The following is a 16,113-nucleotide window of genomic DNA, read 5'->3' on the forward strand; positions in this document are numbered from 1 at the left end:
ACCTCTTTTCATCCCACGACATGTTCGATAGAACAGACGCCATATCCATATTAGTATATAATTCTGGCAATACTGGCCATGACCTTCTTCTTCTATGCGGATGCAACAAATTACTCGTCTTCCACGAGTAATGAATGTGTTGGGTAGGGATGCTACGAATGTAGTGTGTGAACATGCAAGGTGAGACTGTGGGTCTCGTGGGAGGGGTGCGCGAGATAGGCCCTGCCGCTGCACTGTCCTCTGTGCCCTCAGTGGCTCAAAAAATGGTTCAAATGGCTCTGAGCACTACGGGACGTAACATCTGAGGTCACCAGTCACCTACGTAAACCTAATTCTCCTAAGGGCATCACACACATCCATGCCCAAGGCAGGATTCGAACCTGCGACCATAGCGGTGGCGTGGTTCCAGACTGAAGCGTCTAGAACTGCTCTTTCACAGCGGCCGGCCTCCATGGCACAGATGGATAGAGCGTCTGCCATGTAAGCAGGATATCCCGGGTTCGAGTCCCAGTCGGGCACACATATTCAACTGTCCCCGTTAATATATATCAACGGCCGGTCAGAGTGGCCGAGCGTTTCTAGGCGCTACAGTCTGGAACCGAGCGACCGCTACGGTCGCCGGTTCGAATCCTGCCTCGGGCATGGATGCGTGTGATGTCCTTAGGTTATTTAGGTTTAAGTAGTTGTACGTTCTAGGGGACTGATGACCACTGCTGTTACGTCCCATAGTGCTCAGAGCCATTTGAACCATTCATCTCTTTTCACTTCCGGGCCCTGGTCAGCAATTTGTTTAATGTAAGTCGATGTTGGACAACTGGAAATGCTGCAGTTCTACACAAAATGTTCTGCTGCAGTTGTTGAATACTATGTAGGTTATTGCTATACACCTGCGACCTGAGGGCTCCCCACACTAAGTAATCCCTCACTGACAGGTTAGATGGCCTGTCTGGTCAGATAGAGGCTCGACGAGACTGTTCTCAGCTCTTACCTCTTTGAAGGTTACGTAAATGTGCTCTAAGTTTCGTTGCTTTATCCTGTTAGGAGTAATTGACTGTCTTTTGCTCCTCTGTCACAAATTCACGTCCAATCGTATCCACTCGCCCGGGCTAATTTTATTTTCCCCACCCTGTACCATGCCAATTACACTTTAATGTTCTTGTCCACGGTTTAAGTGGTTCATTTTCTTCGTGACAGCACTATACTGGCAATATATTTCTGTTGCCTTTGGTTACCTCAGGCATGATGTTAGAACGTGCGCGCTGTTCTCTTCATCCACTTGACACTCGTCGTGTACACCGGACTGTAGCGCATCTCCGCTGCTTGCCCTGCTCGGCCGTGACGCAGTATTTGCTCTTTCGTTATATTCTTAACCCATGGCGTATACTTTTCAACAGATTCTGCCCTGTCGACTTGATTATCCGCCCTGTGAACTCGTTCCCTCTTACTTTTCCCCCAATCATCCGGCTTCAAAGGAAATAAATGTGCCTGTACCATATCTGCCACAATACTGAAATGCATCTATGAACAACTTCTCGTGCGTTCCCTGTAGTATCTAAAACAACTTTATCATATGGAGATCCACTTTCTATGAGGAAAATATCGCCGGAACGTCCACTTCCCTTTGCATCTGGCCCAGGCTCTCAAGCCTCAAGACTCATTTCACGCAATGGCGCGGATGCTACTGCACTTAAATGCCATCCCCACAATTAATCACTTCGGCACAGCCCACTATCATTTCTGCTGCCTCAGACTCCACAATTCCGCTTGATATCGGAACTGGTACTTATAATTACTCTCTGTAACGTCAATAACGTCATCATTGTGTGCCTTGCTTAAATTCTCAGAAACTACTGTTTCGACACCATCTACAACTAATTTAATCTCCTCTACAAAGTATCCCCACGCATCGAAGACGTCCTTCTCTATTCTTCACAGGGGCATCAGGTTCAACTGAGTTTTGATAGTTGCCGTCCTGTAGACAGGTAAAAACTACCCACAAGCTTACTCCTCTCTTTTTCTGTTTTCTCCTTCTCCCTCCTCTCTGCTTCCCCTATTTCCCATCTTTTAATTCTGCACTTAATCAATATATTTCTGACATCCCTGTGCACATTTCCAATCAACCAGTCACTGTGCTCTCTCTTCAGCCTCCCCCTATACACTGAGATCTTGTAATAAGCTGTTCCCTTTACCTCAGCCTGGATCACTTCCTATCTGATAGACACTTTTGCATTGGCTGCTCGTACCTTAGCTCCTTCGTCTCTTAAAATTCTCAATACATCCAATATGGCGGCCCTTTGCGGTATTGGAAACCCTGCTTTTTGTGGCACTGACCATGATATGATTACCTCCCCCCTATACACTGAGATCTTGTAATAAGCTGTTCCCTTTACCTCAGCCTGGATCACTTCCTATCTGATAGACACTTTTGCATTGGCTGTTCGTACCTTAGCTCCTTCGTCTCTTAAAATTCTCAATACATCCAATATGGCGGCCCTTTGCGGTATTGGAAACCCTGCTCTTTGTGACACTGACCATGATATGATTACCTCTTACCAACTATACTGACGTAAAAGAAAATCACTTAAGCTTACCACCATCCTAGCAACTCTTGTCGCATTACACGGTTAAATAGCGAGATGTATTTATTACCCTATCATACTATTTCTTATTACAACTGAATTACTGTAACCTAATTATTATTACCAAATCACTACTACACATCGAAACTACGAATAACCTTAGCTGCACCTCCCATGTCAATCAGGTGAAAACTAGTAGATGCAATTATACCTCCTCAAAAAATACTGTCATAAGGCATAGTAACAAGTCTCACCTCCTGAAAAACGGAATTGACTTTCCATGACAGTAAAAAGAAACATTACCCACTCCACCATGTGTCGACGGAACTGCCTAGCAGATGTCATGTCATCTTCTTCATACACAGTTAGCAGTTATGGGCATTCTTGTTCCATCTGCCGCTATCTAATGGCGTGTATCGTGGTTCAAAGCCCCCCTGATGACACCTGTCTGTGAAGTTAGCACGGCACTCATTAGGGTGAACGGCGGCCGTGGCAGGCTATAGGGCCCATAGGTGCACTGCTGACAGAGAGGAGTGTTTCATTTAACTTTGAACATACATTCCGTTGATCCTGGCCGGTGTCAGCTCGCATCTGCCTGCTTCCACCCTGGTGGAGATTGATTGGTTGATTTTTTTTCTTTTTGTGGGGGGCGGGGGGTGGGGGATGGGAGAGCCGGCACCAGACAGCGAGGTCATCGGTCCAGTCGGACTAGGGAAAGGTAGGAAAGCAATTCTGCCGTGGTTTCTCAAAGAAACCATCCCGGAATTTGTCTAAAATGATTTAGGAAAATCACTGAAAACCTATTACATGATGGCTGGACGCAGTATGAACCGTCGTCCTCCCGAATGCGAGTCCAGTGTGTTAACCACTAGCCACCTTGCTCTGTCCTGATGGAAAGATAGACACATAGGAAGCGACCCCCTGCCGCCAGCAGGAGTCTGGCGATGGCAGGCTTGAACAGCAGGTCAGCGGCGCTGCAGCAACAAATCCTACAAGGAGACCCCGTGCAGGAGGCCGCTCGCCCTACACCGTCTCGAACCCACGGCTGCAGCTGCTGGTGCCCAGATCTCTCACCGCCTAGTCTCGATATGGCACTGTAGTGGTGCTGAACTCCAAATGAACCCGCCTCAAAATTCGCACATTATTCAGCACCCAATGACGTAGCTGAAATCTGGTTTCGCAGGGTAGAGGGGATCAGGTTACGGTTGTGGAGGGGGCTATAATCTGTTATTGTTAGTTGTACAAACTAGACAAACTTTTATTTTCTTAAGAACTACTTACTTACACATTGTCTTAAAAGGATCAAATTAAAACAATGCGGCTGAAGGCATAGTTAAGAAAAATTGCAATACCTCCTGTGCTGAAGGCCCACAACCACACCAAAAACAAGAACAGCTGAAGGCCCGAACACAAGGTACAAAAATTACTTTAAAGAGTACATGCATCTGAAAGCCTTAATTAAAACATTTCATGTAAGTACTTGGCTGAAGGACACAAAGACATTGAACAACTCAGGGCTTAGGTCCTGGATAACCAGAATTTCAGATAGTGAATATTTAAAAAAAAGTTTTAGTCAAACCAATTTTCATAATTTTCATCTAAGACATCTGAGGGCCTTACCGTAAAAATATTTCGCGTAAAAGCTTGGCTGAAGGCCACACACAATGGATATTGAACAACTCAGAGCTTAAGGCTTGGATAATTAGAATTTCAGATAGAAGAAACTTTCATAATTTAGTTTTTAAACAAATCAGTCTTCAAATTTTACTTTAAGTCGACTGAAAGCCTTATTTTAAAATTAAAACAACTAAATTGAAAGACGGCTGCAGGCTTCGCACAGTACATCAGACATACATGAGGAGGTAGCTCTAACATAAGGTGAGGTGAGACAGATAGCCTAGAGTAAAGTTAAATAATCGGATGGCAACCCGACCCAGGGACCGCTGAAGGACCGACCAACAAACTAATCGATTCCTTTCCGCCCAACCAACGGTACGACAATGGAAAATATCAGCCAAGGAAGAAGATACCAGCCGCACTACGTCTTCTAACATCTAAAATCATTCAAGGCAGAATCACCTCTCTTAAGAAAAACAGATTATGAACAAACAACTAAAAGACTGCCGAACAGCATCAACACGGTGAAGAAACACACTGCCGGAAAACTCCGCCAACCAGGGCAGGTAACTGGGGCGTTAACGGCCACAATGTAGAAAATACCGCTGGTGCACTTCACTGATAAGAAACAACGAATTTAATTTTTAAAGGCCATACAGGAAGACGGCTGCAAAATTTTGCTGACTCCAACACACCATACATTGGTGCTAGCCGGAACAGCCCAGGTAGCAACAACCGACAATCAAAGAAGAGATGTAATAGCAGTTGACGTTTCATAACAGGTTAACTGATCACTCAACTTCAGCGACCAGGTTCGGTGGGCAACGAACTTTGTAGCTCTTGCAGCTAGCGCCTCACAATCTGATCGTGCATGCATGCTGCGAGGGAAGACTTCCTCGCTGCTCTGTCCCAATTGACCTACTGCCACACACACCACCACACGGAAATATAGCAGTCCCACCAAAGGTGGTACAACAGTACTAGTATCGGTAAGAGCTGATGCTGCCACTGACGGAGACGACTCATCAACTCGTTATGGAAGTAACAGGCCACTCAATTGCGACAGAATGCCAAAGAACAAACGGCATCAATGCGAGCTGGCCACAGCTCAGTAACTCTCAGGAAGGTTCCTGTCCTTTTGTGTTGACGACATCAACCCTGTCGGGCTATTACTACTGTGAGGTGCAGGTTTCTGATGAGACCTGCTAACCTGAAGTGCAACATTTATATATATGTGGTATTCTGACTCACAGGTGGTCAAACTGCGCTTAGTGGTCCATAGCTGCTGCAGCAATACTTCACAGCGGCTTCCATACAACTTCTCACTATTGTCACTAACAACTGGGTAGCGATACTAGAACAGCATTAGAGTGACCTGAGACTGAAATTTGAAAAGTTTGACAGGACTGCCTTACATTCAGTCACACAATTTATGAAATCTCGTTGCTTTCCATGTCATAACGACGAAAGACTGTCGCTCCAATACTCGGGCAATGAGTGTGAAACAACACGAGAATATCGCATTCTCGGTCTGGTCAAGTTTCTGGTGATAGAAATTTATTGCAGCTTTCGTTCGTAGTGCAATGGCACTATAGTAAAGTCAACGAAGGGAAAGTAGGGGAAATAATTCGTCAATTTTGTAATTTTTTTACATTGGTAGAGCGAAGGACAATGAGAAACATAGTAAAAGTACTGATTGTTGGGTGTGAGAGTAGGAGGGGGGGGTAGTTAAAGCTAACTTTTCTACGTGTTTCTCGAATAGTATGAAAAACATAATTTCTAGAGAAAATGGTTCTCAGTACAGCATTAGATTAAGTTACATTTACTACAGGAATGTCCCACGCCTTTTTCTCTAGGACTGACAGTTTCCTTGTTGCATAGGATTGAAAAATTGCAGATTATTAGAAATAGTGCTTCATAGTATAAAATTAATGTTTGTTCCTGAATGAAATTCAAGATTTCTGTGTGACCTCATAAGCGCGTGACTGCGTGTGAGATTGCTCTCTGTTTTCATATATTTTTAGGTGCAGATACATATTTTAACGGTTTATGTGATAATATATACTATATAAGTGACTTATTACTGGTTTCTTCATTCAGCTCTGCCTTTCTTGTGTTGTGACTTGATATTTGTGAGTGTTTCGTATCGACCAACTTAACCTCTTACCTGTGTTTTCATTCCTCGCTGACCAGTTGCAGCTGTAGCGGCGCATCGAAAGCTAAGTGATAATTAATTGTTTGTGTATAGTGGTTTATTTAGGAACATTAGTAGTCTTCAACCGGTGTTCTTGGTGTCTTATGGTGAAATAAATTTAGAAGAAATTTTTGGGAACTGTTTTCAGTTTCGTTACTGTGTCATTATACGTTTGATTTTCTTTCTGTGTTAGTCTTTAGTTATATTCTCATTTGCTGTTGATTAATAATGTTAATAATAGTGTTATTTCCCTTGTAGAGTAAGTCTGTGATTATTGTAGTCAGTTTTTAACATCTTCTCATTGTACTAGCGGAACTTAGATAAAGTAGTTTTCTTGTTTCACTAAACAGTAAAATTTTACCATGAGTGAAAAGTGTGGGCTTTGTCGTAGGTTCGTGAGTAGTGGATTGCGGTGTGAGACTTGTTCGAAGTATTTAGACTGGGAGGAATGCAGTGGGGAAGCCAGTGGACATTCTGGTGAGATCCTCTTCTGGAACAGCAGGGTATGTAGCAAGAGTAAGTTGACAGAGGAGCAGGAGCGTAAGATCTGTGCCCTTCAGATGCAGGGAAATACGCACAGGAGGAGCTAGATAGGATGAGGAGGGAGAAGGGTGTTGGGGAATGGAAGCTGGCTGTTGGCAAGAGATCTGCTAGGAGAAAGAGTTTTTCAGATAGATTTACTATGGGTTTTGCAATAGATATGACCAACTGTCAGAGTCTAGTGGAGAGGAATCTCTAGTATCTGTAGATGTAGGAAGTATGCAGCAGACCTCAGCAGTTACTGTGGCTAGGACAGTTGCAAAGTCTAAGAGAAAGAAGAAGGTTCTGCTGTTAGGTAGTTCTCATGGTACGGGTGTAGGCCAGCAGTTGCAGTAAGTGTTGGGGAGTGAGTGCCAGGTCACCAGCATTGTGAAGCCTAATGCAGGATTGGCTCAGGTGACTGTTAACATAGGGGGTTATGTAGGGATTTTCCTAAAGAGGATGAGGTAGTGATTGTGGTTGGGGCTGGTAATAGTATTGATAGGGATGGGGAGTATGACATAGATGGTGACCTGGAAAAGATAGCCACTCAGGCTGGCAACACGAATGTGTTTCAGCGTCACGATCGACCTCATCTTAATACAGCCGTCAAGTGTAATAACATGAAACTTGGGTGTGCGCTGATGACAGAAGGCATGAGTCACATTTCAGTGGTGTCGGTGGAGTCTATCAGCAGGACGGTTTCACTAGACATGGCCTGCACCTCAATGGGAATGGAAAGGGGAAGTTGGCAAAGCTTATTGGTGTCACCATAGATGGGGGTGGTGGGATCAGTCATGGGAAAATTCCTGTACTAGTGGATGTTAGAGCTGCACTTTTTCAGATTGAAGTCAGCTGATAGGTATTCCTGTTTAACGGAAGTCTCTCTAACAAAGAAACCAATTTCGGCAAAGCTTAGGTATCGGAGTAATGAGGGAATTAGTATATTTCATCAAAATATACAAGGTATTAGAGATAAAGTTAGTGGACTGCTTGTAGATGTTGACTCTGAAATTATTGGTATACCTGAGCACTTCTTAAATAAGGAGATAATGCACAGGCTTCCTTCACAAGGATACAGATTGGCTGGCGGCTTTTCTAGGAGCTCTATGAGGTGTGGGGGTGTAGCCAAGTATGTGAAAAACGGTATCCCATTTGAGGCAATTGATGTTTCAAAGTACTGCACTGAAAAGGTGTTTGAATGTTGTGCAGGCGCGATTGAATTTAGTGGATTTAAACTTCTAACTGTTGTTATTTATAGATCCCCAGACTCCGATTTCACAACATTTTTGTTAAATCTAGAGGAGGTTATTGTTTCACTTTATAGGAAATACAAAATGTTAATTATATGTGGTGATTTCAATATTAATAAGGTAAGTGACTGTGCGAGGAAAAGAATGCTGGTAGACCTCCTTAAGTAATATAATCTTATTCAAACCGTACTCTTTCTAACGAGAGTGCAAGGGAACAGTTGTACAACCATAGACAACATTTTTGTTGATTCCTCATTACTGGAAGGGCATTCTGTTAGTAAAAAAGTGAATGGCCTTTCAGATAATCGTGCGCAAGTTTTAACCCTGAAATATTTTAGTGCTACAACACATGTAAAATATTGTTATCAACTTTTTAGGAAAGCTGATCCAGTTGCTGTAGGGACCTTTGTAAACCTTATAAGGGAAGAAGTGTGGCAAGATGTTTATAGAGCTGATACAATAGACAGTCGTAAAGGAAGTGGCTGCAGAGACAGGTCGAGAATATAAAATCAGTTCATAGTGGGAATGTCCGTGTCATAAGTCGCATATTAAGTCGCATATATGTACAGTATTCAATAATTACTTTCTGAATATAGCAGATGAACTAAATACAAAACCTAGTCCCAACAGGGAATCATTTTGCGCCCGTAGAAAAAAGTGTTCCGAGATTGTTACCTGAAATACTGCTCCATGATAATGACAAGAGGGAGATTGAGTTAATAATTACATCATTAAAGACCAAGAATTCTTATGGATTTGACGGGGTATCTAGCAGAACACAGAAGTCTTGTTCTATGTATGTTAGCCCAGTACTTAGCTATATCTGTAGCTTTTCATTTAGGAGTTGTCGGTTTCCTGATCGATTAAAGTACTCGGTAGTGAAGCCACATTATAAAAAGGGAGACAGGGATAACGTTGATAATTATAGACCTATTTATATTCCATCGGTGTTTACTAAAGTTATCGTGTAGGTTGTATATACAAGGTAACTGGAGTATTTGAATTAACATAATTTTCTGTCAAATGTACAGTTTGGTTTTAGAAATGGTTTAACAACTGAAGATGTTATATTCTCTTTTCTGTGTGAGGTTTTGTTCGGATTAAATAAAAGGTTGCCAACGCAAGGTGTTTTCTTTGATTTAACAAAGGCTTTTCACTGTGTTGACCGCAAGATATTATGGCAGAAGTTGGACCATTATGGAGTAAGGGGAGTAGCTTACAATTGGTTCGCCTCTTACTTAAGAACAGAAAGCAGAAGCTAATTCTGCGCAGTATTGAGAGTGGTAGTGATGTTCAGTCCCAATGGGGCACTGTTAAGTGGGGCGTTCCCCAAGGGTCGGTGCTGGGACCACTGCTGCTTCTTATTTATATAAATGATATGCCTTCTAGTATTACAGGTGATTCAAAAATATTTCTGTTTGCTGATGACACCAGTTTGGTAGTGAAGGATCTTGTGTGTAATATTGAAACATTGTCAAATAATGTAGTTTATGAAATACGTTTGTGGTTTGTTGAAAATAATTTGTAGCTAAATAACAGTAACACTCAGTTTTTACAGTTTCTGACTCACAATTCAACAAGAACTGATATTTTGATCAGCAGAAATTGGATATTATAAGCGTGACGGAACAATTCAAGTTCCTAGGGGTTCGGATGGATAGTAAGCTGTTGTGGAAAGCCCATGTTCAAAATCTTGTTCAGAAACTAAATGCTGCTTTATTTACCATTAGAACAGTATCTGAAATAAGTGACAGTTCAACACGAAAAGTAGTCTACTTCGCATATTTTCATACGCTTATGTGATATGGTATTGTTTCGTGGGGTAATTCTTCTGATTCAAAAAGTGTATTTTTGGCTCAAAAAGGGGCTGTTCGAGCTATATGTGGTATAAGTTCGAGAACCTCTTGTCGACCCCTATTCAATAATCTGGGAATTCTGACACTGCCGTCACAGTATATATTTTCTTTAATGTTGTTTGTTGTTAGCAATATTAGCTTACTCACAAGAGTTGGCAGCTTTCACTCAGTTAATATTAGGCAGAAATCAAATTTGCATGTGGAATGCACTTCCTTGACTCTTGTGCAGAAAGGAGTTCACTATTCTGCTGCATCAATTTTCAATAAGCTACCACAAGAACTCAAAAATCTTAGTAGTAGCCCAAACGCTTTTTGGTCTAAACTTAAGAGTTTCCTCATGGCTCACTCCTTCTATTCTGTCGAGGAGCTCCTGGAAGAGCTAAAAAATTAAGCAAATTCCAGTGTTACATTGTTGATTTTCTTTCTTTAAACTTGCGAATCGTCGCCTGAATACGTTTCTCGTATTTCATTTTATCTGTTCCTACTGTCGTGCTATAATTTCATGTATTGAATCGTTCCATGACCGTGGAGACTTCTCCTTAATTTGGTCCCACAGAACAATCAATAAATAAAAAATTAAATAAATAAAATAAGTTTAAAAGAAATACAAATGTGTGTATCTTTTACAAGTACAGTAGAACCACATTAGTTGATAAACTTTGTCCTGGGGCGTATGACGAGCTACATGGTGGAGGTCAGGATAAAGCTGTGAGCAAAGTTAATTGCATGATTGTGGCTACTCACTTATCTCTTAGGTCTGCAAACTGAAGAGCGGGCTGACGCATACCCACTCACCTTGCACCAAAATGGTTCAAATGGCTCTGAGCACTATGGGACTCAACATCTTAGGTCATAAGTCCCCTAGAATGTAGAACTACTTAAACCTAACTAACCTAAGGACATCACACACACCCATGCCCGAGGCAGGATTCTAACCTGCGACCGTAGCAGTCCCGCGGTTCTGGACTGCAGCGCCAGAATCGCATGGCCACCGCGGCCGGCCACCCTGCACCATTCATCACGAGAGGTAACTACAGTTTGTTTCACAAAGCTATACCTACCCTACTGCAGCACACCTCTTGAATTGATGGTGACGCATGGTGTAAACACACCCTTAAGAGTTTACTTTTCACAAAGTGAGTTTACACTGCATGGAGAAAAGATGTGTGATGCTACTAATACTAATTCGAGGAACGCACATGAGCGCATTCTGTGTAGATCTCAGCACTGTGCTCTGTCATGCTGGAGGGGAAACTGTTTCTCAGTCATCCTGTATATTAGTTGTAGCGTTCTTCCAGGAAAGACAACGTTCCATACAACGAGTACTGTTCACATTTTATTTTAGACAGACTACACTTCTCGAGCGTTTCTCTTCCAGTCCTCTTTAAGCTCACTGAATTCGTGTTTATACATGGTGGTCGGAAAATCCGGTTACAGACTTGTAGGGCTTGTAGAGGGGAGTAAGTACATCGTATTTTGACCCATCCTACAGCTCCAGTTCTGCCAGGGCCTCATTCGCAGAAAAGCTTGTGTGAAGTTTGGAAGGTAGAGAATGCGTACTGGCAGAATTGAGGGCGGCTCGCGAGTCGTGCTTGTGCAGCTTAGTTGGTAGAGCACTTGCCCGCGAAAGGCAAAGGTCACGAGATCGAATCTCGGTCCAGCACACAGTTTTAATCTGTCAGGAAGCTAAGAACTATTTTCAGTTTAATAATGAATTCTATTTACAAAGTGAAGGATTAACAATGGGATCCCCAGGAGTCTGGAACTAGAGCAAACATACTTATAAACCATGTAGAACAGATTTCATTCATAAAAATAGTGCCAAATAAGTACAAAATCCTATACTGTATTAGATATATGGATAACATGTGCCTGATAGCTGAACCAAGCAATAAAACTGACCAGTTACACACAGACTTAAATTCTGTTCACGGTAAAATACATATTAAAATAGAGAAAGGGTATACTACTTAAATTTCTTGTACATCGGCACGAAGATTTAAGACAACCAACACACATTTGACACGTACAGAATACTGACAAGAGATATTATTGTACATGAGACATCACATCACCCCAGTTCTCAAAAGCGGGCAGCATCACATGCAAACAAACACACAAATTACAAGAAATGGATCAACACAAAGTGTGAAAGCAACAGAAAATAAATGATGGTAGACAATGACATACAACCAAAAATACTCATACCACCAAACCAACAACTCAGTTTAGTAATATTTCCCACAAGAAGCAAGAAAATCTGATCTATACGAGAAATCAGGAATATAACAACCGAACCTCGCACCATGAACCATGGACCTTGCCGTTGGTGGGGAGGCTTGCGTGCCTCAGCGAAACAGATAGCCGTACCGTTGGTGCAACCACAACGGAGGGGTATCTGTTGAGAGGCCAGACAAACGTGTGGTTCCTTAAGAGGGGCAGCAGCCTTTTCAGTAGTTGCAAGGGAAACAGTCTGGATGATTGACTGACCTGGCCTTGTAACAATAACCAAAACAGCCTTGCTGTGCTGGTACTGCGAACGGCTGAAAACAAGGGGAAACTACGGCCGAAATTTTTCCCGAGGTCATGCAGCTTTACTGTATGATTAAATGATGATGGCGTCCTCTTGGGTAAAATATTCCGGAGGTAAAATAGTCCCCCATTCGGATCTCCGGGAGGGGACTACTCAAGAGGATGTCGTTATCAGGAAAAAGAAAACTGGCGTTCTACGGATCGGAGCGTGGAATGTCAGATCACTCAATCGGGCAGGTAGGTTAGAAAATTTAAAAAGGGAAATGGATAGGTTAAAGTTAGATATAGTGGGAATTAGTGAAGTTCGGTGGAAGGAGGAACAAGATTTCTGGTCAGGTGACTATAGGGTTATAAACACAAAATCAAATAGGTGTAATGCAGGAGTAGGTTTAATAATGAATAGGAAAATAGGAATGCGGGTAAGCTACTACAAACAGCAAAGTGAACGCATTATTGTGGCCAAGATAGATACGAAGCCCACACCTACTGCAGTAATAAAAGTTTATATGCCAATTAGCTCTGCAAATGACGAAGAAATTGAAAAAATGTATGATGAAATAAAAGAAATTATTAAGATAGTGAAGGGTGACGAAAATTTAATAGTCATGGATGACTGGAATTCGGTTGTAGGAAAAGGGAGAGAAGGAAACGTAGTAGGTGAATATGGATTGGGGCTAAGAAATGATAGAGGAAGCCGCCTAGTAGAATTTTGCACAGAGCACAAGTTAATCATTGCTAACACTTGGTATAAGAGTCATGAAAGAAGGTTGTATACTTGGAAGGACCCTGGAGATACTAAAAGGTATCAGATAGATTATATAATGGTAAGACAGACATTTAGGAACCAGGTTTTAAATTGTAACACATTTCCAGGGGCAGATGTGGACTCTGACCACAATCTATTGGTTATGACCTGTAGATTAAAACTGAAGAAACTGCAAAATGGTGGGAACTTAAGGAGATGGGACCTGGATAAACTGAAAGAACCAGAGGTTGTACAGAGTTTCAGGGAGAGCATAAGGGAACAATTGACAGGAATGGGGGAAAGAAATACAGTAGAAGAAGAATGGGTAGCTTTGAGGGATGTAGTAGTGAAGGCAGCAGAGGATCAAGTAGGTAAAAAGACGAAGGCTATTAGAAATCCTTGGGTAACAGAAGAAATATTAAATTTAATTGATGTAAGGAGAAAATATAAAAATGCAGTAAATGAAGCAAGAATACAAACGTCTCAAAAATGAGATCGACAGGAAGTGCAAAATGGATAAGCAGCGATGGCTAGAGGACAAATGTAAGGATGTTGAGGCTTATCTCACTAGGAGTAAGATAGATACTGCCTACAGGAAAATTAAAGAGACCTTTGGAGATACGAGAAGCACTTGTATGAACATCAAGAGCTCAGATGGAAACCCAGTTCTAAGCAAAGAAGGGAAAGCAGAAAGGTGGAAGAAGTATATAGAGGGTCTATACAAGGGCGATGTACTTGAGGACAATATTATGGAAATGGAAGAGGATGTAGATGAAGATGAAATGGGAGATATTATACTGCGTGAAGAGTTTGACAGAGCATTGAAAGACCTGAGTCGAAACAAGGCCCCGGAGTAGACAACATTCCATTGGAACTACTGACGGCCTTGGGAGAGCCAGTCATGACAAAACTCTACTGTCTGGTGAGCAAGATGTATGAAACAGGCGAAATACCCTCACACTTCAAGAATAATATAATAATTCCAATCCCAAAGAAAGCAGGTGTTGGCAGATGTGAAAATTACCGAACTGTCAGTTTAATAAGCCACAGCTGCAAAATACTAACACGAATTCTTTACAGACGAATGGAAGCCGACCTCGGAGAAGATCAGTTTGGATTCCGTAGAAATACTGGAACACGCGCGGCAATACTGACCTTACGACTTATCTTAGAAGAAAGATTAAGGAAAGGCAAACCTACGTTTCTAGCATTTGTAAACTTAGAGAAAGCTTTTTACAATGTTGACTGGAATACTCTCTTTCAAATTCTAAAGGTAGCAGGGGTAAAATACAGGGAGCGAAAGGCTATTTACATTTTCTACAGAAACCAGATGGCAGTTATAAGAGTCGAGGGACAAGAAAGGGAAGCAGTTGTTGGGAAGGGAGTAAGACAGGGTTGTAGCCTCTCCCCGATGTTATTCAATCTGTATATTGAGCAAGCAGTAAAGGAACCAAAAGAAAAAATCGGAGTAGGTATTAAAATCCATGGAGAAGAAATAAAAACTTTGAGGTTCGCCGACGAGATTGTAATTCTGTCAGAGACCACAAAGGACTTGGTAGAGCAGATGAACGAAATAGACAATGTCTTGAAAGGAGGGTATAAGATGAACATCTACAAAAGCAAAACGAGGATAATGGAATGTAGTCAAATTAAGTCGGGTGATGCTGAGGGAATTAGATTAGGAAATGAGACACTTAAAGTAGTAAAGGAGTTTTGCTATTTGGGGAGCAAAATAACTGATGATGGTCGAATTAGAGAGGATATAAAATGCAGACTGGCAATGGCAAGGAAAGCGTTTCTGAAGAAGAGAAATTTGTTAACATCGAGTATAGATTTAAATCGTAGAAGGAGACAAAATCGTAGAGGGAGACAAAGAGATGAATACACTAAGCATATTCAGAAGGATGTCGGTTGCAGTAGGTACTGGGAGATGAAGATGCTTGAACAGGATAGAGTGGCATGGAGAGCTGCATCAAACCAGTCTCAGGACTGAAGACCACAACAACAACAACAACAACAACAACAACAACCGAAATGCAATACGTGGGATGGAACACACATAGGTTAAACCAGGAGGACATTTGACACCAGCTATAAAGACCACCTAAGAGTATGGAAGTACCCGACAAATCATTCAGCTTTTGCGGGACAGTTATATCAACAACAACATAAAATTACCAACAGAGATAAAGACATGGAAATCATATGGATAAACAACAAAAAAACATCTCCTCACTTTACAAGAAAATACTTCATTAAGAAACTAATTTAAACTAACACACACACACACACACACACACACTCATACAGGGGCTGATAACCCCAACAACATGAACAAAAACAAACAAACAGACATAAGGCTATTACTGTGCAGACTGAGAAACAGTTTACAAAAGTGAAGTGTAAATAATATGGTTTAAAAAATACTGCAGCGTGGCAAAAACCATGAACTGCATAAATGACACATAGTCTTTCGGCGTCAGCTGCTGCTACCAAGGAGGGAAGAAGCAGAATGTCTAAAGAAACCTACTAAGTAGCTTGGACACTAACTTTATAAGCAAAACGCTGTTTTTAACCAAAACCAACCAAAATCATATAAACGTATGTATCCAATTTGTAGAATAACGAAGGAAGATGCTCTATACATAAAAGTCGAACACGTCTGGTGTTATTCTCTAAACATTTAAAGCTATGAGAATTTGCTACCATTAGAAAAAAAAATTATTTAGAAAGACACAGCGGATGGTTAAATCAGTGGAAAGTTCACCCAGTCATTTGAACAGAAAAAATATTCCTTCACCTAAATAGCACTTGCAGT

This window comes from Schistocerca gregaria, chromosome 3, assembly GCF_023897955.1.
Source record: "Schistocerca gregaria isolate iqSchGreg1 chromosome 3, iqSchGreg1.2, whole genome shotgun sequence".
NCBI lineage: Eukaryota > Metazoa > Arthropoda > Insecta > Orthoptera > Acrididae > Schistocerca > Schistocerca gregaria.